The sequence below is a fragment of the Hemicordylus capensis genome, chromosome 6 (assembly GCF_027244095.1).
Source record: "Hemicordylus capensis ecotype Gifberg chromosome 6, rHemCap1.1.pri, whole genome shotgun sequence".
Taxonomy (NCBI): domain Eukaryota; kingdom Metazoa; phylum Chordata; class Lepidosauria; order Squamata; family Cordylidae; genus Hemicordylus; species Hemicordylus capensis.
In genome coordinates, this window is record NC_069662.1 from 109,614,743 (window position 1) to 109,642,100 (window position 27,358).

The following is a 27,358-nucleotide window of genomic DNA, read 5'->3' on the forward strand; positions in this document are numbered from 1 at the left end:
AATATTGCTGGGTGGAGGAGATGCTCTGCTGATCCCGGTTTTATCTTATTCCTAGCAAATTATGAAATTTTACTTTTACAGGAGACTTGGGCTGCGAGTCCTTTTCAAAAGACTACACAACTTTTTCTATAGATGCCAAACCAGCTATAAGAGCTAATTGCGCAAGGGAGGCATTGCTGTCTTAATCTCAAACAGGTTCATCTTAAGGTCATTCCAAATTGGCAGATTAGATGATTTAGCACTTGCAGTTTTCATTGATGCTCATGGTGTTCAAATTTTGGTGATCACGGTTTATATTCTTCCAGAAGAGTCTAGCCCTATGACTTATGATGTCTGGGATAAGCTAGAGGATTTTATATCCTCTCTTGAAGTGAAGTATCCTGGTTCACAGATTTTAGTTGCAGGGGATTTTAATGCCTGGCTTGGGTCGGATAATAACGGCCTTTTTAGTAGATTTCACTGTCATTTTAAGGGCGATTTTGTTTCTTTTTCACTGCTGTCTAGACTCTCTAGAAATGTCAGATCAAACTTGAGAGGGCTTAGATTACAAACGGTATGTTATCGGCTTGATCTTCATATTTTAAATGGTGCTATAGAGTCAGATTATCCGGCCCATTTTACTCATTGGACCGGTAACAACCCTTCGCTGATTGATTATATGGCCATTTCCCGTAATATGATACCTTATTTGGCTTTTTTGGGGGGGGTGATCTCTCACTCTGAAAGTGATCATTTTCCCCTTGAGTGTTGCTTTTGGGTAACTGACCGGACATCTGGGAGAGACTGTGTAAATGCCAGTGGAAATACTGAAAATTTGGTTCCAGGTAGAAAGTGGACAAAAAGTAGTGCTTTGCAAGTTTCTGCTTTACTGCATTCTGTGGAGATGTCTAAATGGCGGGATCGGATTTTAAAATTATCCCCCATCCATCAGATGGAAGACATCCTTGGCTCCAATGAAAATATTGCAAATTGTATTTTCTTGGCTATGTCAAATTCTAATATGGAGTCTATGCACCCAATCCGACTTTCATCCAAGCGATGGCATGACAAAGAATGCCGGGCAGCAAAAAAGGAACTGGTGGCAGCTTTTAAAAGCTTCACTATGGACACTGGTAGCTTTCCCAGAGTGGAGGTTGCAAAAAAGAAAGCTCAGTATAAACAACTAATTAAGAGGAAGAAGGAAGAATCAATCAAAGAGGGCTGGAAACTCTTGATAGAGGCAGCTAAGGAGAGAAATCAGATCAGGTTTTGGAAATTGGTGACCCCTGCATTAAATAAGTCAACACCTTGTCTTCCAGCATGCATTTCTGTTGAAACCTGGGAAGCTCACTTTCGCACACTGTATCAAAAACCAGCTATCAAAGCCAGTGGTAGCACTGACTTTGAACAGCAACTCCAGACTCTCGATACTCCAGCGTGGCCCCCTGTAACACATGCAGAGGTGGAGAGGCTGATAAATTCATTCCCCTCTGGGAAAGCTCCTGGAATTGACAGTATCACTATAGAGCAGGCATCCCCAAACTGCGGCCCTCCAGATGTTGCTGAACTACAACTCCCAGCATCCCTAGACACAATTTTTGTGGCTGGGTATGCTGCGAGTTGCAGTTCAGCAACATCTGCACGGCCGCAGTTTGGGGATGCCTGCTATAGAGGCTCTTAAAGCAAATATGAGCTGGTGGGTCCTGCTCCTTTCCTCTCTCTTCATGGCTATAGATGTAACAGCGTAAATACCAAATGAGTGGAAAGTAGCTATAGTGGTTCCAATCTATAAAAAAGGACTTAGGAGCGATCCTAAAAACTATTGCCCAATCAGCTTGCTAAGCATAATTAGCAAAATATATGCTAAACATCTGTACTTAAAGCTAATAGATTGGCTTGAGGAAAGGGATATCCTGGCTCTAGAGCAGGAGGGCTTTAGAGAGGGAGGATCCACTTTGGATCATGCCCTGGTTCTTCAATTCCTGTCGGCTAAATATTCAACGAAGCCACATAGAGGACTGTTCGCAACCTTTGTTGATTTAAAATCAGCGTTCGACCTTATCCCCCGTGAAAGACTCTGGAAAAGACTTTGGGATATGGGTATCGAGAAAAGACTGCTTTTGTTAATTTTTACTTTATATTCTGGTTCTACTCCAAAGGTACGTTACAACTTCCGAGGGGCTCTGACTGCTGCAATCCCTTCAGATAGAGGGGTCTGTCAAGGATGTATACTAGCCCCTATGCTATTTAACCTCTATATTAATTCTATAGTTTCTTTTATTTCCTTTCCTTCCACACATCCTCCCAAGATCGCAACTAGGCATGTCTCCATTTAACTATATGCGGATGATATGGCGATTCTCTCACTAACACCTATTGGCCTAAAGCATGCTCTCCTTTTGTTAGATAAATACTGTACTCAGGAGAACTTGGAGATCAATTACCCAAAGACAAAAGTTATGTTTTTTGCAAACTGGCCCAGAGGGCACCGGTGGTCAATAAGCTCACATAGGATAGAGCAGGTTAAGTCCTTTAGGTATTTAGGAGCATTATTTCATTCTTCCTGTTCACACAAACCTCACCTCGACTCTGCAATTTTAAAGGACAAACCAGTAGTTAAATCAGTACTCTCCTATTATTATACTAAGGGTGCATCCTATGTTCCGGCCGTGGCCAAACTATTCTCGGCAAAGGTTTTGCCTCAACTTTTTTATGGAGCTCAGTTGGGCAAAGGCATAGTTAAAAACCTTGATCCGTTGGAGGCACTGCAGTCTAAATTTTTAAGAGCTGTACTGGCTATTCCTAGATGTGCCCCCTTGGTGGCTCTGAGAAGAGAGGTCGGAATGGTTAGGCTCCAGACATGCCTATGGAGAGTCATTATTCTTTACTGGTTAAAATTTTATTTTTTACTCTTTTAAATTCAGATGGCATATTGAGGCCATTGATAAGCTGGCCCGCTGTGGATACTCATTAGAGGTTATACATGAGCTCGGTTACAACAGAGCTCGTACCCAAATTATTCAATGCCTAATGGATATTGAGCTGCAGTATGAAATCTCCCAGATACCCAAAAGATTGTTCTTGGGTGATCAACTGAGTGGATTTAATTTGGCCTTCTATCTTCGGGTAGTTACGATTCCTGAATATAGACGAGCCATGACGCTGGCCAGATTAGATGTTTTTCCGTCTGCAGTCCTGTTTGGCAGATATTTATTTTATTATTTATTAGATATGCAGGAATTCCTTTGGCAAATCATTTTTGTCCTTGTGACATGGGCTGCATTGAAACAATAGCAAATGCCTTTTTACATTATAGTTTTTATGATGAAGCCAGAGGAAAGTTACTTTCTCCTCTCTTGAGAAATCTTAATGGAAGAGATGATGATGTCTTATTGAGGTTTTTATTTTCTTTATGCGATGAAGTTAAAATTAGAACTGTGGCAAAATATTGTTATATTCTCTGTAAAACACATTCTAATGTTTAGTTCATGTTTGAAATGTTCGTATTTGTAAAACTGCTGGTAAAATGACCGAATAAATATTATGTACAATATACAATCCCACTTCAGATCCAAACTCAGATATAAAGCACCTCAAATATTGTATTTAAACCCATTTTCACTTCATTGGCAAATATGTTTCTTTTTTTGTACATTTCTCTTATGTTGGCTCTAGATTACTATTGGTTGCACCTCATTAAACAGATGGAAAAGGAAACATAGATATGGCTATAATAAAACAATGTAATTGATTTTAACAATATAGACAGAGGTTTGTTTGTTTGTTTATTTATTACATTTGTACACCGCCCCCAAAATTTAACAATTTAAACATCACCGTGAATTAAAACCTTAAATTTTAAAGAACAGAAAAAGCTTGGGTGAAGAGGTGGGTTTTCAAATGCTTACTAAAAATTTTCAGAGATGGGGAGGATTGTAACTCAGTAGGGAGTGCATTCCACAGTCTCAGAGCAGCAACCGAGAAAGCCCGTCCCTGTGTGGCCACCAATCGAGCTGGCAGCGACTGGAGATGGACCTCTCCGGACAACCTCAATGGGCAGTGGGGATCATAACGAAAAAGACATTCTCTTAGATACCCAGGGCCTAAGCCATTTAGGGCTTTGTAAGTTATGACAAGCACTTTGTATTTTGCCCAGAAACCTATTGGCAGCCAGTGTAACTCTATCAACAAAGGAGTGATGTGGACTCTCCAAGATGACCCAGAGACCAACCTGGCTGCCGCGTTCTGTAACAACCGAAGCTTCCGGACTACGTACAAAGGCAGTCCCACATAGAGCACATTGCAGAAGTCAAGTCTGGAGGTTACCAACATATGTACCACTGTTTTGAGGTCGTTCATCTCAAGAAATGGACGCAGCTGGCGTATCAGCCGAAGCTGATAGAAAGCACCCCTGGCCATTGCCTCAACGTGAGAAACCAGGGAAAGGTGTGGATCCATAAGTATTCCCAGACTGTGAACCTGTTCCTTTTGGGGAAGTGTGACCCCATCTAGAACAGGGAGATCAAAATCGTCTCTAGAGTTCTGACCCCGCACAATAAGTACCTCCATCTTATCTGGATTCAGTTTCTAGATCCATTACTGCTTCCAGGCAAGCATTTAGGGAAGTGATGGCATCTCCTGAAGAAGTTGACATGGAGAAGTAGATTTGAGTGTCATCAGCATACTGATAACACCCAGCTCCAAATCCCCTGATGATCTTTCCCAGCGGTTTCAAGTAGATGCTAAACAGCATTGGAGAAAGTATGGAGCCTTGAGGAACACCATACTTAAGCTCAGATTTTGAAGAGCAACAGTCTCCAATCGACACCATCTGGAATCTGTCCGAGAGGTAGGAGTGGAACCACTGTAAAACAGTGCCTCCAACCCCCAACCCCCTCAGACATTCCAGAAGCATACTATGATCGATAGTATCGAAAGCCGCCGAGAGGTCCAAAAGGACCAACAGAGTCACACTTCCTCTGTCAATTCCCAATTGGAGATCATCCATCAGGCCGACCAAGGCAGTCTCCACCCCATAGCCTGCCCAAAAACCAGTTTGAAATGGGTCTAAATAATCAGTTTCCTCCAAGACTGCCTGAAGCTGAGAGGCCACCACCTTCTCAATTACCTTACCCAGCCATGGGAGATTGGAAACAGGCCTATAGTTGCTCAACTCTGAGGGATCTAATGCAGGCTTCTTTAGAAGAGGTCTAATAATTGCCTCCTTAAGACAAGGAGGAATCCTGCCCTCCCTCAGAGAAGCATTTATGATTTCTACCAGGCCTCCCACAACAGCCTCCCTGCTAGATAAAACAAGCCATGTTGGACAAGGGTCAAGAGAACAAGTGGTAGGCCTCACCATTCCGAGCAGCTTGTCCACGTCCTCAGGAGTCACAAACTGAAATCGACCCAGTCGAATCACATAAGAGGAGTTGCCGGACACCTCGAGTTCAGACATCAAATTAATTGTGGAGTCTCCATCTAAGTTGGCCCGAATCCGAGAGATTTTATCTACAAAAAACTCTTCAAACACATCGCAGCAGGTAACTGATGGCTCCAAATTCTGATTCAAGGAAGAGGGGGCACTTACTAGCCCCCTCACAACCCTGAACAACTCCGCTGGACGTGAACTCGCAGATGCAATACAGGCAGAAAACAACCGCTTCCTTGCCGCACGTATTGCCTGAGCATAGATATTTAAATGTTCTCTATGTCATAATCTGTTGGATTCGAGTTGAGCTTTTCTCCACTTGTGCTCCAGTCGCCTACCTTGACGCTTCTGCCCCCGTAGATCTTCTGTATACCAAAGGCCCTGTTTTGAAGCGGGTCGGAGGGGACGCTTAGGAGCAATCGTGTCTATCACCCTGAGCCATTTTTGGAAGGGCGGTATAGAAATTGAAATAACAACAACAACAACAACAACAACAACAACGCGAAACTATTCAATACCAATGAAACAAAGCAGGCCTACAAGAAAGAACAAGTCAAGAACCGAGCAGAAAAATGGAAAAATAAGCCCCTTCATGGTCAATATTTGCACAATATATTGGAAAATCCGACATCACCAAGACCTGGCAATGGCTTAAGAATGGTTACTTGAAGAAAGAAACAGAGGGTTTAATACTGGCTGCACAAGAACAGGCACTAAGAACAAATGCAATAAGAGCAAAAGTAGAAAAGTCTACAACAAACAGCAAGTGCCGCCTTTGTAAAGAAGCAGATGAAACAGTGGATCACCTAATCAGCTGTTGTAAAAAGATCGCACAGACTGACTACAAACAAAGGCATGACAAAGTAGCAGGGATGATACACTGGCACATCTGCAAAAAATATAAGTTACCTGTAGGCAAAGATTGGTGGGACCATAAAATTGAAAAAGTTGAAGAAAATGAAGTTGTAAAAATATTATAGGACTTCCGACCAGACAAACATCTGCCACACAATACACCAGATATAACTGTAGTCGAGAAGAAAGAAAAACAAGTCAAAATAATTGACATAGCAATACCAGAGAATAGCAGAATAGAAGACAAAGAAATAGAAAAAATAACAAAATACAAAGATCTACAAATTGAAATTAAAAGGCTGTGGCAGAAAAAGACCAAAATGGGATGGGGGAGAAAGTAGATGGTGGTCCGTCCATGACAATGGGGAAATCACAGAAGTCCCCACCCAGGGAACACCACCCTGATCAGAGTAAAAGACCAAATCAAGTGTGCGACCTGCAATGTGCGTCAGCCCAAAGACCATCCTATAATTATATATATATATATATATATATATATATATATATATATATATATATATACACACACACACACACACACACACACACAACTAAAACCAGAAGACCACATTGTCAGCATGTAAACAAAATAGGAACAGGATTAGCCCAAATCCCACCCCATGTCTGAAGCACCACCCCACTCCACAGAGAGCACCCCACACTTTCTCCCACTCCCAGGTAAGCACACATGGAGAACACTGCTCACCATTTTCCCCACCCACATTCCAACTTGCGGGTATTTCATGCACTACAGCTCTTCTACCCACTCCAGAATTGCATAGAGTGCTCATTCCTCTTTTTCAGCCACTCACCTCCAGTGTTTTAGTCTTAATCTACCTTTGGGCTTGCATGAGGAAAATTAGTTCAGAAAGTGACATTTTGTTTTATTTTATTTATTTTATTTGATTTGTATACCGCCCTTCCAAAATGGCTCAGGGCGGTTAAATGGCTCAGGGCGGTTTAAAACTAAAGTGAACAGTTTCACTTTAGTTTTAATTTGTGCAAAGCTGTGGACTCAGGAAATGACTGGACTGAGACAAGATTTAAGTTTAAAATGAAGAAGATATTTATTGTAGGGAAGGCTACAGGAGAGAAATGTGTGGTTAAAGCAATATTACTATCAAAAATACATTTAACTGCAATGAGGCATTTTAGCTTAAAGTCCTAATTGTGTGCGTTCCCAGGTGGGCAAGAGAAAGAGGCTTTTTAGGGAAGGAAGTGGTTGGATTTAAGAAAGAGGAATAGGGATAGATTTTGGGCCCAGTGAAGGGCGAATGCTCATATCACCTGGTATGGGCGAAGGACTCAGGGAGCAAGTGGTGAACCTCGTTCCTCAGGGACAGCTTGGGCCAAGGCAAGTGCGAGAAGGTTGGAGAGGTTAGTTGGCAGAGGTGAATCCAGGATGGTGCGTCCTCTGTGGAACCAGCTTCCTATGTTATCAAGAAAGACTGAGGTGATCAGGCTGGGCAAGTAAGGCGATCTGGAGAGTGATATGAAGTACTGAACACAGCCCTGTCTGATTTTCTGCCTATAGACAGTAAATTGCCCCCAAAGCTGCTGGTAACTCCAAGGTAGCTGGTGCTTAGAGAGCATGAAGATTGCAAGGAGCAGACTGGATCATGTAATTGAGATTTCTTATACCCAAGAATATATCCTTAGGGCACATTCCAAGTGGCCATTTTTTGTCAGACAGCTGTTCTGGGTAGAACCGGCAAGGATTCCATTGTTGCTGATCTTTCTTCCTGAGTGTAACAATATGGGACTTGCCAAGATATGCCAAGGCTGTTGTCTTGAAAGCAGAATGTAGAGATGTGAGAAGGGAAATCCGCACAGATGGAAAGGTCCAGTAATCCAATCAGTACTTTTAATGGGTGCATCTCTTAGGTTCATATCGTTGACTCTGCTTCTTTTGTGAGGGGGGAGATTTACCTCTGTAAGCCTTATCTGTGTTCTTCCTGTTGAGCTAACTGGCACATTAGCTGACTGCTATCCTTTTTGCAAAAGGAGAGGAGGGGAGGTGGTTCACTCAGAGTGGCAGAGTTAACCTGCTTTTATTTATTTTTACATTTCTATACCACCTTTCGTTAAAAGAAAACCCCAAGGCGGTTTACAAAAATTAAAACATACAATAAAAGCAATAAAAACACCAAGCAATAAAAACACCAAGCTAAAAACATATCAAACAAGCATAAAAAACAAGACAACAGATAAAAACACAGAGAAGCAGCAGTAAAAATGATTATGTAAAAGCCTGGGTAAAAAGCCAAGTCTTTAAAAGCTTTCTAAAAGCCGTGATGGAGTCTGAGGAACGAATGGCCACTGGGAGAGCATTCCAGAGTCTAGGAGCAGCAACAGAGAAGGCCCTGTCCCGAGTGCACGACAGCCGGGCCTCCCTCATTGTCGGCACCCGGAGCAGGGCTCCCTCAGATGTCCTCATCCAGTGGGCAGCAACCCTTGGGAGCAGGCGGTCCCTCAAATACCCTGGGCCTTTTAGTTAACTTCTGGGGTCAGCTTAGGATTTCCCAGCATTAGAGAGGGTATGTGTCTGCTCTCCTTTACAATTGGCTTATTAGGAGCCAAATCTAGGGGCAACAGTGTTGGGGCACATGTACCCCAACATTACACTCAGAGGTACCAACCCAGAAGTATGTGGAATTCAGGCCTGTGTCTGGTTCCAATTTTATTAAGACAGGAATTAATGCCTGGGCTCAGGGTGAATTGACACCCCAGATCTCAACTGGTCTGTGAGGGAAGAGGCGATCCAGCATTGTATTGTGAGATGGGTACTCAAGGAAGCACAAAAGCCAGGCCAGAACAATCCAAATGCTAAAATGTGACTCACTATTAGATAATGTCTGTGGAAGAGGCCAGAGGCTGATCTCCCCTTTCCTGTTGCAAGAGATCTATGTTAATCTTTGTCAATGATTGCTCTGCTATACTCAATTGTTCTCTATAGAAATTCAACATAGGTAAATGCACACAAAGAAAACACCTATAGACTTTAATTCTTACTTTACTAACACCTTTACACCTCATGGAATCAGGTTAGCAAATCTGGGACAAGGGAAGATGCCCATTTGCAGCTCAGAGATGCAGATTTGCCTTGGGCAATGTCCCCTCCTCAAGATAGCAACTAACAGAAGATGAGATTGAGATCTCTCTGGACTGGCCAGTATCCTGACTAATTAAAAGACATTATCCAGAAGGTAACAGCATTGTCACCCTTTTGGGGACCCAGGAAAAGATGAGGAGATTTGAATAGACTCTATAAGAGATCAAAGGAAGAGATCAAAAGAAAATACAACTATAAAGAATGAGGCTAATACTGGACAGAGAGCAAGCAGTCTTGTGCCTACACACAATCTTGTGCCTACAAGCAAGATCTGCTCATGAGCAATCCAAGGGCTTGCTGCCCAAGCCGCGGGGCTAGAGGCAGGAACTTTTTCCATGGGACAGGAACTGTCTGTGACTTCCACTGCGCAGTGAGAAGTCAAGACTTCCCCAGCCATGGTGCTCTGACTCTCAGCTGTGCTCTGAGCAAACTGCATGCTTGATCTAAAAGCTCCTTTCTCCAGCCAAAAGCGTATCTCCTTCAGCTGAAAGCTCTGCCGTTCTCAAGCCTCTGATCTGGGTAATATGCTGCCTCCACAAGCCTTGGATCCCTCCACCCTTTCCCTTCCTTCTCCTCCCCCCACCCCCTCTACTAATTTCTGATATCCCCAACCCATGCCAGTCCTCAACCTTCCTTACCCTCCCCCTTTTTCCGTCTATATCTGAATTATATTAGGCTTTAGGACGATTTAATACACACACATATGTTAGTTAGGAACACTGGGTGAATATTGGTGCTGGCTAGGGTTGAAATACTGTTAGTAATATTGATATAATGTTCTGCTTTCTGCTCAGCTAGATTGATGTTGTTATTCTTTTATACTCAATAAAGCCCATTGAATCATTTAGGATTGGTTTGATCTCCTTTCTTCCTTGCACCCAGATCCTACATGGTCACTATATAAAAGAACTTGGTCACTTGGTGACACTATGAGACAGGCCTAATTTTGTATGCTAGCTAATGAGCATATTTAGTATATAAATCAGGCCTGGACCACAACAACAGGTGCACTGTCACTAAGCGACCGGTCCACATGTGCCATAAATGGAGAGCTCACAATGCTGAGAAGCTCCTGAGCATATACAGAGTGAGATCTCCAAGCCTGGAGACCCAAACACAAATGAGGGGGCTCCTTGGAGCCAAGAGAAAAGCAATGCTGGCAACAAGTGGGTGTTCCCCCACAATCCAGAGTCTTTTGTCCAGTAGCACACATCACTGCCTTCCTCATTTTATGTGGTGCTGTACTTGTGTTACCGTGGAAAACTGAAATTGCTGTTCAAAGGGGGAAGGGGGCAGAAGGAAGTATGAAGGAATAGAGAATGGTGGGTGGCAGCAATGAGCTGCCACCAGATAAGGAAGTGTTCAGTTCAAAAGAGAGTTGGCCTGCTAAATTATGGCCAGCTCGCTAATGAAGCATGTCGAGGTGGCTGTCTGATTGGTTGGCAGAGGCACCTCAAATGTCCTTCTGCTTTGGGAACTTTTGTTGAAAAGCATTATATAAATATTAATTGTCCCCATTTACAGATCCACCACATAGCTACATCCACCAAATTGCCACCTGAGGTGGTTGCTTCACTAGGTCTCAGTGAAAAGATGGGTTATAAATATTTATAACAAACCAACTTTGCTGAAACCAACCAAGTCCAATCATGAGACCATCCTGGAACTGTATGTATACTGTGTTGAATTCTATAATGGAAGAAATGTGTGACTGAATAAATGAATTTGTAAATGAACTGGCCACCCCCAAAGGGTGCATTTCTCCTTCATTCTACAGTCTAATTAGCAACTGCTAATTGCAGAAAAATACAACATTCAAGACAACATGAATCTTATATGCAAAGTGTTTCTTGCATTGTCCTTTAATGTAAAGGCATCTAGCACACAGGTGGCCCTTAGAGATTACATTAAGGACCAACTCACACATGTGAGCAAATAAATGGGTAGCTACTTCCAAGTAACTGCATGAAAACTGTGCTACATGACAAGTTACTTGTAGGACATTCTTCCGGTGTGGTCCCAGAACATTCCACCATGGCAGAAATAGCAAACTGGCATGGAGCTGACACAGAAAACAGCTTATTTCTGTCTTTCAGTCCTATTCACTACAATTATTTTCCCTCTCCCTCATCTACTGTTTCTTTGGCACCATTTTTTCTACAATAACTTGTAGTTATTGCTTATTTCCTGGTTAGTCAAATTGGCTAGTCATATTCAGCCAATAGGAGAATACAAAGGTATCAAAATAAGAGAAACTCTGAATTTTCACTTGTGAAAGACAGATAGATAATTTTATTCGGCCATTGACCAGCAAAACTTGTGAAAGTGTGGGAGGCTTTTAAAGGGGACAAAGAGGTCTCCTAAACAAATATTTGTGTATAATATTTCCTTCTCTATAATATTTGTATACAAATATTATTATTTATTATTATTATTACATTTATATCCCGCTCTTCCTCCAAGGAGCCCAGAGCGGTGTACTACATACTTAGGTTTCCCCTCACAACAACCCTGTGAAGTAGGTTAGGCTGAGAGAGAAGTGACTGGCCCCGAGTCACCCAGCTAGTATCATGGCTGAATGGGGATTTGAACTCAGGTCTCCCCGGTCCTAGTCCAGCACTCTAACCACTACACCACGCTGTACACAACATTTTCTTGTGTATAATATTTGTTTACAGCCATTGTGTTCCCTTTCCTCTGTACTACTTTATTTTATTTTATTAAACAAGGGCTTCTTCCTGCTCAGTGTGACTCTGGCTAATTGGATATTATATTGTGCTATGATATCATGAAACCTTGAGGCTAGACTGCTGCAATCAATGAGAGCAAAGCCCTCTCATTGCCCTCACTCTTGAGAGGAAATGTTACAATTGCTGAAGCAATAAGCGCACATTCTCTCTCCCTCCTAATACCTGGCTCTGCCTAATGTGCAAACATGTGTGTCTCCTTCCAACCACCTAATCCCATTGCCGAAGGGGAAGCATGAGAGATATGAAAACTAGGAGTCCATTTTGGCTCATCTCTGGTTCATATCATAATTCTACATAATTGAATAGATTTAATTGTACGATGATGTTATGGAGAACAAAGAAAATTGAGTCAGCAAGAGAGGACAATATAAATGAATAAGTAACCTTTTTCATAGGGATGTTGAAGGAAAGACAGCTTTTCAAAGCTGCCAGAAATGTTACCAACAATAATGAATACTTTTAGTCATCACTATTACAAATACACTGTAATACAAGTTACCCATTTAGTAAATCGCCATTTGTATTTGCCTGCATAACAAACCCATAACCAAGTTCACAATGTACCCTTCTAGATATTTTATTGTTAAGCTTCATTTTTGTGTTAAACAGTGGTGGGGACTCCTTATCTTTGCAAAGGGATCAGAGAAGAGACACCGACATGCTCATTACTACACAAAACAGATGTGGATGAAGGTAGGGTAGAATTCAAACACTGACTCTTACTCACTAGAACAAGAAAGATTTGCTAAGTGTTGAGGGGAATTACACTCAAGCGATGCCAGGGGCAGCTTGCACTCAAGCAACCAACAGTGGCTGCTCTTCATTGCTGTACTAAGGCAGGAGCAGTGGAAGTTCTCTCTCTCTCTCCCCTTTCCTCCAGCTCTTTGCTAAGGAAGGAGAACGTGCACCATGCAGAGGAAAGGAGAGTACGTGCAGTGGTGCGCTTATACCAGGACTTCGGGTCCAAAGTCCAGGGCCTCCACATCTCCTCCACAAATCCTCTTCAGCCTGTCCTGGGTGGTGTGGTCGCCGCTGGCCTGTACTACACTGGGAGTCAAAGAGTGATTGTGACCTTTAGAGACAGAGGGGGGAGTAGGGAAAGAAATCTGTGAGATGGGAATATGTTGTGTGTTGAAATGTTTCTGCTAATGCATATTTGCATAAATATACCTGCTTTATATTCTTACATTCTTGTGAGTTCAGTTGTTGCTTGTGCCCTTAAGAAGCCATGTGTTAAAAATAGTGTGTGTGTGTGTGTGTGTGCGCGCGCGCGTGTAGGGGAATAATGCTTAACTTGCAGCAGGGTGGGGGCTCCAAAGGCCTTTACTTCCAGGCTCAAAAATTACCTAGGTGCACCTTTGAGTACAGATGCTATTACCAGCTTCTTCTGTTTGCTTCTGCATTGAGAAGAGGAGAAACCAGGACAAGCATGCTCCCCATTCCCCGACTTTTTCACCTTCCATATAGCTGCTGCTGTTGCCTTAGTACTGCAGCAACAATGGAGAGTCCAGCAAGCTGCACCTGTTGAGGGCAACCTCTGTGCTGCCTCCTGTGGGACGTGCCTCAACCACTCAGGGCAGTGTCTGGGCATGGGTGGTAGGGATGAGGCAATTCAGCACTGATTCCCACCCAGGAGTAGGGCCGGTGACAGGAGTACAGCAGTTTGTTCCCATTCACCTCTAATGGTGACCCCCCTCCCCCCGTGGTAACTATTCTCCAACACCCAGTGCTCTGACCCCACATTCTTCAATCAGTGCAGTCAGAAATTAAAACTTTCTCTTTGCTGTCTCAAAAATCAAGCAGACGGGAAAAACTGGTCTAATTTAAAAACTACAAAAGGGAGGAAATTTTTAAACTTTTAATTAGCACACTAATCGCAATCATTCAGATTCTCATGAAGTCTCATTTGTAATATCCCACCTTCAATTTACATAAAAGCTTTCAGGATGACTCAGTGTAAAAAAATTAAATGATTCTCAGTACAGAAATAATCTTCATTCATAATACCTCAAAATATCAAAGCATATTATAAATTTCTATGGAATTATTCAACATCTTCTTTTAAACTTTTCTTTTGTTTAGTTCACTCCTCCAGGCATTTACGCTCAGTAAAATCACATACCATTGAATTTAAATAGGAGCTTGATACTCTGAGTGACTAGATAATGATTTTTAATTGCCTCATCATTGCAGATTCAGCCCAATAGTACTGGAATTAATTTAGAACAAATATTAGGTGATAATTAAACCATAGCTTCTGTGTGTCTATTATCTTTGAATAAGGCAGATGAGGCAACTGGAGGTCATCAGCTTTAATAATGATAGTATCCATAAGCGGTATTTTATAGCACATTAGCAATGGCTGATTACTGTTAAATCATAAAGTAAATTTTGTTTTTGTTACTAAAGCATTTTGCACTCATTCCAGCACAAAACCTTTCTGCTAGGTTAGTAAAACACAGTGCTAGCTATTTAGGAAATAAGATAAACCACATGTATGATTTCATTTTTGTGTACATATTTTAATTTTTAGTTTATCTTTTCAACACAACACACACATAGATGAACAATTAACTTTGCAAGAGATTATATAAGACTAAGCAATCTACATTCAACCTTGCAATTGTTAGAAAGGATTATATTGGAAAGATGTGTGCCATAAGTAGCTTTTAAACATTTATGCTTGTTGTGATAAGAGAATGGATTTTCAGACACTCCCATGGGACCAAATATTTAGATTGGTACTCATTCCCAAGAAAAAATATATATGGATTCATATGTATGGATGCCACTCTCCATTCCATATCTTATGTCTCTAATGCTAGGACATTCACATAGCTTTATCTCCTACTTGAAATGTAGCACTCCCTGGCAAGAACATCTCCTCCTTTCCTGAAATACCCCAGGGTCAAATCTGCTGAATACCCAACCTGGTATGTACCAGTTAAGTGGGCAGATGGAAGATCAGAAAAGTCCAAGGCACCCTGTATGGGTGGATATGCAATAACATATCCTGAGGATTATGCTATAGCATCATAAGCAATCCCCTAAAGAGGATCCATGCCACCTTACACAAAAAGAACCTTAAAACATTTTAACAACTTGTTTTGTTACTTGTTTGTCTCTATAAAAGCTGCTACAACTTTTACTGTTTCTTCTGATGAGACCATTACTCCACTAAGATGTCATCTAGAACTTGCTAACTCCACTAGAATACAGAAGGGACACAAACTACATACCAAGATGAGAAAGTAATTTCACATCCATCCATCTATCTAGTATACCGCCCACTATCAAAATATCTAGGTGGTTTGCAACATAAAACAAACCAAGAAAAAAAACAAACTAAGAATTTAACACTTAAAATATAAAACCAGATTAAAATATCCATAAAAAACAACTACTAACTAAAAGGCTTGGCTGAAGAGATGTGTCTTCAGCTGTTTCCTAAAAGTCAACAGGAATGGAGCAGCTCTAATCTCAGCCGGAAGTGCATTCTGCGTTCCAGGGCAATCACAAAGAAGACACGCCTTTGAGTCGCCACCAGACGAGCTGGTGGCACTCTCAGACAAACCTCCCCTGAAGATCTTAATAGGCGGTGGGGTTCATAATGAAGAAGGCGTTCTCTTAAATACTGCGTTCCCAAGCCATTACTTAACTGAGGATGGCAATAAATGAAAGCACACTACCAAGAAATGCAAGCATAATATTTTAGGACAACAACATTTTAAAGCAGGGGTGGGCAAACATGGCCCTCCAGTTGAACTGCAAGTCCCATCCCAAACACAGTGGCCAACAGTGAGGGATAATGGGAGTTGTAATTCAACAACAGTTGGAGGACCGTGTTTGCCCACTCCTGTTTTAAGGTAAGGGCAAGGAAATTAGTATAACATGAGACTTAGGGTGACCAGTAGAAAGAACTAAGGAAAACACTGACTGACTTTCCTCCTCCCTTTCTTTTTTGCAAGTCAAGGGTTGATTTATTAGGTTCTGTAACTCTTCCCTGTAGAGAGAAAAATAAAAAAACCCTCTTAAAACAGATGATGGTCCCTTCATTTAGTCATTAGGTGCTCTCAATTTTATTCTTTTAATGCAGGAGGCAGAATTCTTGCAGTGCTAACCACCCCCTACCCGCTTCAGACCAGTTCTATTATTGCTGTTTCCTTCACTCTTAAAGAAAAAGGAGAAGTGAATGGACAGCACAAAGAGATGAGACACAATGGAAACCTCAAGACACAAAGGAGCCAGCTATGACATTTTTGTTTGTCCCCATGCGTTACTTATTAACCATGCTGACTGCCACCAGTATGTTTTTACATTTATAGTGCAGTCCTATGCTTACTCAGAAGCAAGCCACATAAAGCTCAGTGAGATTCACTTGCTACTAAGTATGCTTGGGATTGCACTGAAAAGTAAGTTTTGTTACAAAGCTTGAAGAGTGAGAGAATATTTCCTTACGTCACATTGAAGCTTAAGTTACAGGAGTTAAAAGTAGGGATGTGTATGGAACTGGCAACAGCCAGTTCAGCGGTGGGGAGGATAGCTTTAAGGTGTGAAGAGGGTGCTCTTACCCCTCCCCGAGCGCATTTCCCCCACCAGTGCTGTCTTTAAAATCATCAGTGCAGGGAGGCCATGTACCTCCTTGCCGCCCCGGCCAGCGTAATACCGGAAGTGGCCAGTGTGCATGCTTTAAAGCGATCTCCTGCGCCTTAAAGCTACCCCCCACCGCACCTTCAGACCGCCTCAAATGCCAGTCTTTTGAACCGGTTCAGCAGTCTGGGAATGGATCGCTGAACTGGTTCGTGTACATCTCTAGTTAAAAGTGGCCAAATATAAATAAATTGATGTAAACATCTTGCCACAGTATAGAAGGGATGTAAACATAGTTGATCCAATTACAACATTTTAAACATATGAAATCCACCATTTAAAAATGAATTTAAAAGGTAGGATGATACAATCGAGAACAAAAAGTAAATTTGAGACACAAACGTGTAATAACACTTTGAACTTTCACAAAAAAACCCCAGGAAAATCAAGCTGGTGATTCAGATGGAAGAATTTACAAGGGGAAAGTTTATAAATACTTTTGTGTCAGAATAGGTTAAGTAAAAATGCTTTGACCGTGTACAGTCACACATATATGATGGTGCAATATAAAGATTTATAAGCATGTCATGGGTAATTGCATTAATGTAATTAGATTATTCCATACAAGCACTCATGAAAACTTTATTATGCCACACTGCATCAACAGTGTTAATGACATATTTTGCAGACAATCTATTTCAGAAATCTTTTAACTATTTTAATTGATCCTGCTTTCCATCTCCTTGCTTGTACGACCAGGTGATTTTAGCCTCCTAAGTTCAACTTTACAGGCCTTGGAAGCAGAATAAAATGACAATGAATGTATTTATGCATCATTTTATGCATCAAGTATAAAATATCTGAATAGCTTCTGTTGGACCCAGGAGCACAGCTGTATCAAAAGCTACTAGGGACAGAAAGCTTCAGTCCATTGCTTAGGTGCAGTCATCAGTTCTTAAGCACAAAAATATCAGTTTGTAAATCTGTATCTGGACTATACCACTTCAGTAGCTTGGGACTTTCATTTTTGAATGCTTATCCATACAAAAACAAATCCCCGAACACAGAAAATTAGGTGTCATAAAAACAGCTCTAGCCTAATCCATCATTTTGCTAATATGAGAACAATCAATTTCAAGTGTGTAAAATACATATTTTAGGATATTTGCTAGTGTACTGGTATACATAGAGCCATTAACTAAACTGGCTGTAAAGGATGACCACCAAGTTACTGACCAGAGGTAAGAGAGGGAGTGAAAGAAGTCCTATCTGCACTAACCAGAGAATCACCAGGATTCTGCTTTGAGGACTGGACCTTTGCATATTCTCTATTCAAAGTTGCCTTCTGGCAAAGGTACCTGCTGGCAGGGGTATACAGTAAACAAGATGTTGACATTCTCACTAAGGGTGTTGACAAGTTGTTTATGCAGTGTAGATGAAGCAGATTATCTAGTCCAACCATGTTATTTGTTGAAGGACCTGAAATATGGTAGATGAATTAGCCATTATGTAGAATTTTCAGCTTTTTATCTAACAGAAAAACATGCATTGCTGCAATGCAATTAAAAAGGTCTCACAAAGTATGGCAGAAGAACAGTTTATGAGCAAATTATGGCTCAAGGCCACTAAAGTATATTACCTTCATTAACATTTGCTATTTAGTGCAGCTAAACCTCCCCAGGAATAAGAGTTCAGTAAAGATGCAAACTGCCTTCTACCCTAATGCCCACTCAATAGGCATTTGTTATCCTTCAACATTACACTTTTTAAATTTAACATTTCTACATAGTCTTGTGTGTTGATGTACACAAGATGTACACTGCTGCTGCTCTTTGTACTTTGTATTGTTTTTATACTTGTGTCTTAAATTTTTTAATCAGATTTGTCTCATAGTTTTAGCTTAATCATTTTTATAATCTTGTTTTTAAGTTTTGCTGTAAACCGCCTTGGGATTGTTTTTAATGAAAGGCGGTACATAAATCTAACAATAAATAAATATATAAATGTGTGAAAAGGAAGTCTTGAAGTGCTGTTGACAGAAAAAGTGATGTCCTGGCCACTAATAAAAGGGATGAAAAACAACCGGAGTATAAGTTTCACATAACATTCCAAGTTCCATGCTTCTACAGCATATTGCCATCAAAAACAATGCATGCAGGACCCGTAGTAAAACTGGCTATTTTAAGGAAAGACATTAGACAAAATAATGCTAGAATGAACATATCTCTGTATATTGGTCAATTCTAAGTGAAGTTCTCCATTACTTTTAATACTGGCAGGTAGAATCCTATCAAGTAACCCATTTGCTCATTCCAACCTGCTCCACCTGTTATTCTGCCTCCACCTGCCAACTTCTATACAACTTCAAATTTTTATTTATTCATCCTGGTCCTTTAGGTCTGTTTTGTACCCAATACCTTCAGGCCCATTTCGTCAATGCGTATCTTCTAGTAAGTTTACATAACTGTACAGTAGATGACACAAGAAACTATCACTTAAAAGATGAGATTCAAAAGTGAAATAAAAAACAATTAAAGTCATTCATCCACCTCATCTAACTAGCAGAGGAGTGTGTTGACAACTGTTGCACACCCAGGCCCAATAATGACAAGACATGTATGGTTGGATGAACTAGGGCCACTTTTATTAATAAATTACAATAACCTGCAATGAGCTATTTACAGTGCGGGTATCCCCTCTGTGGATCAGCCTCATAAGGATGACTGCCCACCACAGGGTGAAGGACTGGGTGTTGATTCAGCCTGGTGCCAAGTCAGGACATAATCACAACTGTGAGCATTTAACCTCACTGAGGGGAAGCCAACCAACTTCCACCCCACCCAGGCTGCAATACCTGAGTGGCGGGCACCAGCCAGCCTCTTAGTAGGAGGCTGGCTGGTGGCCAAGGGCCGCAAAACCTGGTGCCCAAGGGATGCAAAATCCAACCCACGGGCCGCAAAAGCTGCAAGGGCTACTCCTCAGCTTGCCCACTCACCAGTCAGTGAGTGAGAAGTAGGCAAAAAAGGCCATACTAGAGCCAAAAAGGTGTGACCCAAAAAATTTCTACTTAGCCCCAAAAGGAGAACGGAGAACCCTCACTTAACTGGGGTGGGAGGGATGGGTGATTTCCCCCCAGAGCAACTGAGAGCAAACAGAAATGAGCCAGCCACTTATGCAGCTGCTCTCCTACTCCCATTAGCTGGCACGTGTTACGTGCCAAGGGAGCCAAAGTGGCAGCCCCCATGCCCGTCTCAAGGGCCGGGTGCACAACTCTGCCCCCCCCCCCCCCAGCTGGAGTGGTTAGATGATAATTTCAATTATCAAGTTTGGCATGGAAATCTACTTGACTCTGGACAGCTGCAGCAAAAGTACACATCAGCAATGGAACTAACTTGCTAAATTTGGTAGAAGCTTGCTCCTTATATAACTTCTAGGATTTAGAGCCAAAACCATAAACAATTTTTGGTTTAGACTCTAGGAAGTGTGGGCTAGATAGACCAATAGTCTGATTCAGTATAAGCTAGTTTCGTATCTTACATGTTGTATTCTTAGGGCTGCTTGGAGTGTGTTTTCTATTGTGTATATAACAGAAAGCCATAGCCAGTCATGGGCCATACAACTGTACACATTTATTCAATCTTATTGCATCTTACATGCACCATGCACCTGCATTATACACATGAATATGTTACAGTTTAAAAGCTACATGTGAAAAAATATCAAGTAATCTTTAGGACTTATTCATACATTCTCTGAGGTTTCTTTTCCTGTGATGAAAAGTATTATTCTGAAAGTATTCAATTTTCCAACCATATACACTTCCAGTTTACAACACAGAGAGAAAAATGCAAGATAATATAGATGTAAGACTCTAATGTATGAAATATAAAACCTATCAATCATTCAACAGGCCATGTGTTTTTCATCACAGTTGCTATTAGAGAAGACTATGAACTGTCAGCAGTGGAAGGGGGACAAGACCCACTTTCTATCACGACTGCCACCAATGCAAGTCACCAAGGGAGAGGCCAATCCAGCATGTTAACTTTCAATCAAGAACAATGTACACTATGTATGTAAAGATTTTCACACCTTTTCAACCTCAAATGCTGTTTATGGTCAAAATCTTCCAAAATGGAGTTCATCTAACTTTTGGACTTTTACTGGCTTTGAATAAAGTAATTTGCAAAAAGTGGTGACCTATGATAGTTTTAATATATTTTAATTTGTATTAGTACTTTAATAATTTATTGAAATTTTGTGTATTTGAAACTTGTTAACTGGTCAATGACTGTAATAAAGAATCTGACCTGATTTGCAGCTTACAGGCTCATTATATATTGAAATTACTCATCACAAAACAGACAAGGGAACCTCCTTATAGTAAATGTTGCTTAGAGTCCCAGAGCTATGTGGTTCAAGTCTAAAACATCATCCTCCACTCCCAATTTTCATTTATTCTTTCTCAGGCACTGAGGAGATAAGGGCTTTTGTGGCTGTTTAATGGTTACACTGTTTGGAGTGGTGGTGGTGGTGCAACAACAGTGTGTATGTTTTCTAACAGAAAACACTGCACCTTTGTGAGTGGCAGTAACAGGTGCATCAGTACTTCAAGCACTGATGTTGCCATTACTGTTGCCCACAGAAACAGAGTGTTTTCTGTTAAGGGGAGGAGAGAATGAACCTGCCTAGTTTCCTTTCACTATTCCTACAACTGGGCTAGCCATTGAATGGCGCAGCAGTGGAGAAATGACTTGACTAGCAAGCCAGAGGTTGTGTGTTCGAACCCCCACTGGTATGTTCCCCTATGGGAAACACCTATATCGGGCAGCAGAGATATAGGAAGATGCTGAAAGGCATCATCTCATACTGCGTGGGAGGAGGCAATGGTAAACCCCTCCTGTATTCTACCAAAGACAACCACAGGACTCTGTGGTCGCCACGAGTCACCACCCACTTGACAGCACACTTTACCTTTTACAACTGGGCTAAATTTGGTCTAAATTGGCTAGGCAATTCACAAGTTAGCCCACTTGTGTCTCAAACATTTACGTGTCTGCCATCTTGAATTGGAGTGGATGACATAATCATGAAGCTATGCTGTTGATGTGTCTCTATGTGTCCCTACACCTGTACACAATTTGGTTCTTACTGATCCAGGCATTGGCAAGTTAAGGGGCGGGGCGCGCACACACACACACACACACACACACACACACACACACACACACACACAATTCTGGGTGATCTCATAAGTCTGTTAGAAAGTAGGCTAATAAAAAAGATACATGCTATTGCCATCACTGCCACTCATACTGCTAGGCTGTCAATTCCTAAAAATGATGTGATTTCATAGGGTTAATCTGACTCCAAAATTCATCCTACCCTCCAAAGGGTACCCTCTACCCTCCTACCCTCCAGCATCCCCAAATTCACCACATATATATTCAGCAACTATATTCAGGTCCCAATGTTTTCCAAGTTTATCTGACATGGATCAGAGTAGCAGATTTTGTTTGCTGAAGAGTTTTCTAGCACATAGGCTCACAAAGCATTTTGACTGATCTCATTCCAAATACCACAGAATTTTTTTTCTTGCTAGAACAGGGTATTGTGGTCTGATATTGTCATCAACATACCACCTTTGGTTTTGATAGTATTTGCCTATGTCATCAGCTTGAGCATTTAACTCATTTACTATCAATTTCATTGACAATTTTGTGTCTATTATTCTTTTACTGACAAATCAATAAGAAGAGGAGGATGTGTTGAGTAGTTCAGAAATAAATCATGAAATCAAGAAGTACAGGGCAAACATAACAGGAAAGGTATGAATGAACAAAAGATCAAGATTATCCACCATTGTGCACAACTGCAGAAAAAATGTTGCAGGAGGTGACAGCATTCTCTCTCTCTCTCTCTCTCTCTCTCTCACACACACACACTCCTTAAGATGCAGAGAGATTCACAGAATCTGACAAAATAAATGTAAATGGACAATAAGGGGGGTAAAACAACAATTTGAAGTACATAATTGTTAAAATGTATTTTTATGTTCTGTGCCTTCAACTATTGTAAACTATTCAGGGAGATTTTTTTAAACTGACCAGCAGGCCAAGGAATTTATTGATCAATAAAATAAATAAAACAACGTTTCTTTCAGTAGCAGCAAGCCAGCCAAGAATGTGGTTAGACTGTTAAGACAACAAAAGGACTGAAGATATTTCTGAAGGAAGACAGGGAAACTGCAGAGATATTAAGGCTGCAGTCTTAAAACACTTGAACACAGTGGGACTTAAGAATAAACATGCATACTCTTATGCTGTAAATGAATGGGCAACAACATGGCAAATTAGATTCAAGAACGGTAATTACTAAATGAAGCATACTGAGGCAAAGAATTCTAGACACATACATGGTGATGGGGTCTGAACTGGTCTCAATAACTAGACAAGTTGTTCTAGTAAGAACTAATCTGCCTATTTTCCTTTCAATATCTCTACAACCGGACTAAATTTGGTCCAAATCGGTTAGGCAGTTTAGCCCACTTGCACCTCAAATGTTATTGTGTCCACCATCTTGAATTGGGGTGGATGACATCATCATGAACTGTGCATTTGTATCCCTACAACTGTACCAAATTTGGTCCAAATGGGTTCCCACTTGCACCTCAAACGTTCATGGGTCTACCATTTTGAAGCAGGGTGGAGGACATAATTACAAACCATGCCCCTGAGCCATCCCTATGTGTTCCTACACCTGCAGCAGATTTGGTTCAAATTGGTCAGGTGGTTCACAAGAGACTTGCGTTTTGGGCAGTATACACATGTTAAATAAAATAAAATAAAATAAATAAATAAATAAATAAATAAGTTAGCACAATTGCCCCTTAAACGTTCACACATATGCCATCTTGAACCGAGGTGGATGACATCATCAGAAATGACCCCTTTGAGGCTATGTGTCCCAATAGAAAATTTGGGATACATAGTTGCAGAAAATTCGGTTCAAATAGGTCAGGTAGTTCACAAGTTAGTGGCTGCTGACTTGTCTTTCCCCCATTTTTTGCAGTGCTAGCCAATTGCATCAACCCCCCCCCCCCCCCACACACACCTTTTTAACTGTACCAGCTGCCCCAGTTGATTTAACTGGGTGTTGCTGTGGATTTTCTTCTTCTGTGAATTCCTCCTTTTTCTTTTTGTAGCCAGCCTCCAGAAGTGATGTGCAAAACCAGCACTCAACCATTTCGGCGGGAGGGGGGTTACCATTAAGGAGCAGGGAGAGTACTCATCTCCCTATACCCACCAGTTTCCTCCACTGGTTCTGTCTCCAAAACCGCTGGTGTGGGGCAGCAGCATACCTCCTTGCCGCCCTGGTCAGCACCAGACCAGAAGTGGCTGGTCCACGTGCGCCGGTGGAAACAAAACGGGGTGTGTGTGTGTGCACCCTCCCTTCTCCTTAAAGGTAACCCCCCCCCCACTACCAAACTGGCCCAAACTCTGGACCTCCGCACCGGTCTGGTGGTCCGGAAAGGACAGCCTAACTGGTTTGTACAGATCCTTAACTTCCAATGGCTTAGCTTTAATAACTGGGATGCTTTTCCTTTTGCAGCCCCAAGCTGCACCTCTGCTGCTTTGTACCTGGGTTGGATTTCATTTTTCTTTTCTTTTTTGTAGGCTGGTGTGTTGTGTGACTTCTCTCTGGTGCCCTGGGTCTCTCTGTTTCCCTGGTGTGTTTTTTTTAAACCCCCCCCCCGGCTTCTTTTTTTATGTATTTGGGAGAGGGGGTGCCCAACTAGTGCTGACCTGCCCTACCCCTGGCTGTTGAGTCCCGGTGTCTACTTGGCCTGAGTGCTTCAGAGAGAAGCACCTGGCTAGACTCCAGAAGACACTGGAAGGTAAGCCCCCGCCCTCCAGTCAGGTTAGAATTCTGACTAGTGCTTAGTTTGGGGAATGGATTAGGTACTAGGTAGGACTGTAGGACAGGTGGAGTGGGTTAAGACCACAGTAATCCTCTTTTCCTTCCCCCATTTTTGCTTACTCCCTTCCAACCCTTGCCCCCAAATAAAGCCTACTTCTTTACTTCTCTACTTCTTCATTTTATTTTATTTTTTGGGGAGGGTGTTAATTTTTCTAGCTTCTGTGTGTGCACTACAGTGCTATAGATAGCACTGTGTGTGGCACACACAACACAAATGGACCACCCTGACCCCACACTCCTTTTTTAAAAAATACCACCTCCATCAAAGTTAGGACTTGATTTTTTTAAATTAAAAAACCCACCCAAGGTGTCCAAGAGGGTGCAAGGCAGACACAGGAGCAGAACAGCAGGCAGAAGTAGGGGTGATGCTGGTCGTGGTGGGCAATGGCAAGAGGAGCGTACTCCCCAACTAGTCCGCCCTGCCATGCCTGCACATGGGCTCACCTTTCTGGAAGAGGGTGGTCCTGCGAGGGAAGAAGCTCTTCCTGTGGCAGCAGAGGAGATTGTCTTGGCTGCTAGCTCAGCCAAATTAGTCTTAAATCCTCCCCAATCTCCCTTGGCAGTGTGACCCCACCCCCCGCCACACACACACAGTCTAAGACTTATAAGGAGCAGAAGGAACTCATTCCACTTCCTGGACCTTTTCAGCCCCGGATCAAGCATGGCGGCAATGATCCCCAGAAGGAACCAGCAGCCCCAGTACCACAGCTGGACTGGCTCCGATGCCAGCATGGTGTGGAACCATTTTTAGCTCTGCCCTGGTGACCCAACCCATGCTGTCTTCATTCACTGCAAAGGACAGGTCAGCAGGTGAAAGGACTCTAAGTGTCTTTCGATGTTGGGGGTGCTGAAGCACCTACAACAGCATCACCCAGGGCCCTGATCCTGCTGGCAGCCATAAGCCTGGTGTTCCCTCGATTAGTGAAAAGGCACCTGCTCCTGTTCCCAAGCAGTGGAAGATGCAGCTGGTGGGCAAACGGTCTGATCAGCCAAAGCCTTATTTCATCATTTAATTGGAGAGATGATCACTCTGGACGATCAGGTATTCCAAGTGATGGAGAAACCGACTTCTGCCAGCTGCTCCTACTGCTTGACCTGACTATAATATTCACTCATGCACCACTGGGTAGTGCCCTTCCTGTACCAGGCATAAAGGGAGACTGTGTTGGGACTGCTGCATGCAGCAGCACCTGACAAGCTTGTACTTCACTGCTGACCTGTGGACCTGTGACCACTGTTCCCTCTAAGGCATGTGCATGTGCACACGCTCACAAGTTTTCAGATGTCCACTTAGTTAATTTTAGATCCCGCTCAGATTGAATTAGGAAGGCCCCACTCTGAATGTATGTGCACACACAGTGCCTTGATAGTGCTGACCAGAACAAAACTCATTCCGCACAGAGATTAAAAAAAATTAGAGGGACCACTGTCTGTGACAGTGGACTGCACTGGTAGGGGCAGGAGAGTAAGGGGACATCTTGCTGCAGGTGGCGTAGCCAGCTCTTTCCATGCAGCAAAACACAGGTGAGCTCTGCTACATATGCAGATGATGGACACTAACTACATGGCACAGGAGCCATTGGTGGCCATGGATCGCTAGATGGAGAGATGGCTCCATCTCTCCATTCACTGGCCAAACCTTCACCAAGAGTTCATGGCCACAGACAATGGTCCAAACATATTGAAGGCAGCCAAACAGCTTCATTTTGTGTCCATCCATTGTGTGGCACACACTCTGAACCTGGTCGCCCCATCACTTAAGCTTGGATACTGACTTGGTGGAGCAGCTGGTCTTCCTCAAGGCCAACCTACCCCTGCTGGGCTATTTCAAGCTTGCCATGGCAGGTGAGCAACTCATGGTCACCCTTACCCACTGCAACACCACCGGAAGTTCACCCCACCCTGGTCAAACCCAAAACCAGATGTGTCACAGTCTGTCCATTAGTGCTTCTGACACACGCAGACATGCACTCACACCACTGCCATGGCCCAATATGGTGTGAGGGGTGCGCACAAAACTGGTTTTGCCAGTTCGGTTCAAATCTGACCTTTGGAGTGGTTCAAACTGGTACATGGACCAGTTTGTGGGGTATACTAGTAAAGGGGAATCTGGTGAAGAAGTGATGCTGTTGCACATTGCCTCTAAAACACAGTGCCCTGTGCAAAGGTCATAAATTCCTAAAACCAGTCCTGAGTGGGTGACCTTGGGCCAGTCACTCTCTCATTACACAACATTGTTGTAAAACAATTAAGGGTAAGGGGAGAACCAAGTATGGCACTCTGGAAAATGAGTGGGATAAAAATGAATTATTCAAATAGTAACAAAGCACAATTTTTAAAAACTAAATTCAAAGAATAGCTGCAACTGGAGCACATTTTTTTTTGGATTGTGCAGAAACACCTCTCAATACACTATAAACAACAAACAAGTTGAAAATAAAGCAAGGAAAACATTTTATAAGAAACCTATTTCATCTGAACGAAATTGAATCAGTAGAGTATTCTAAAATATGAAAACTGGATAAGTCCCAGGATAGCAACAGCTCAGTGAAAGAAACTGAATGGATGAGAAATGTACTGTACAGCAGACTTCAGGCAATTTCATTTACATTTGGAGAGAGTAAGATTTTATGACAGCACTCATTTTTATTTTCCTATTCA

The 27,358-nt window shown here is 42.2% G+C and overlaps 1 protein-coding gene and 1 long non-coding RNA gene across 3 annotated transcripts in view; one reads left to right on the top strand and one right to left on the bottom strand.

Moving 5' to 3' along the window:
- LOC128329870 (uncharacterized) overlaps positions 1 to 20,912 on the top strand; it is a 71,413-nt gene extending 50,501 nt beyond the window's left edge. Inside the window, exon 4 of the long non-coding RNA XR_008309826.1 lies at positions 20,628 to 20,912. This is a non-coding gene — a long non-coding RNA (uncharacterized LOC128329870). The remainder of the gene's footprint in view (positions 1 to 20,627) is intronic.
- The window catches only part of UBE2E2 (ubiquitin conjugating enzyme E2 E2), a 249,877-nt gene that overhangs the window by 108,847 nt on the left and 113,672 nt on the right, over positions 1 to 27,358 (bottom strand). The window lies entirely within an intron of this gene.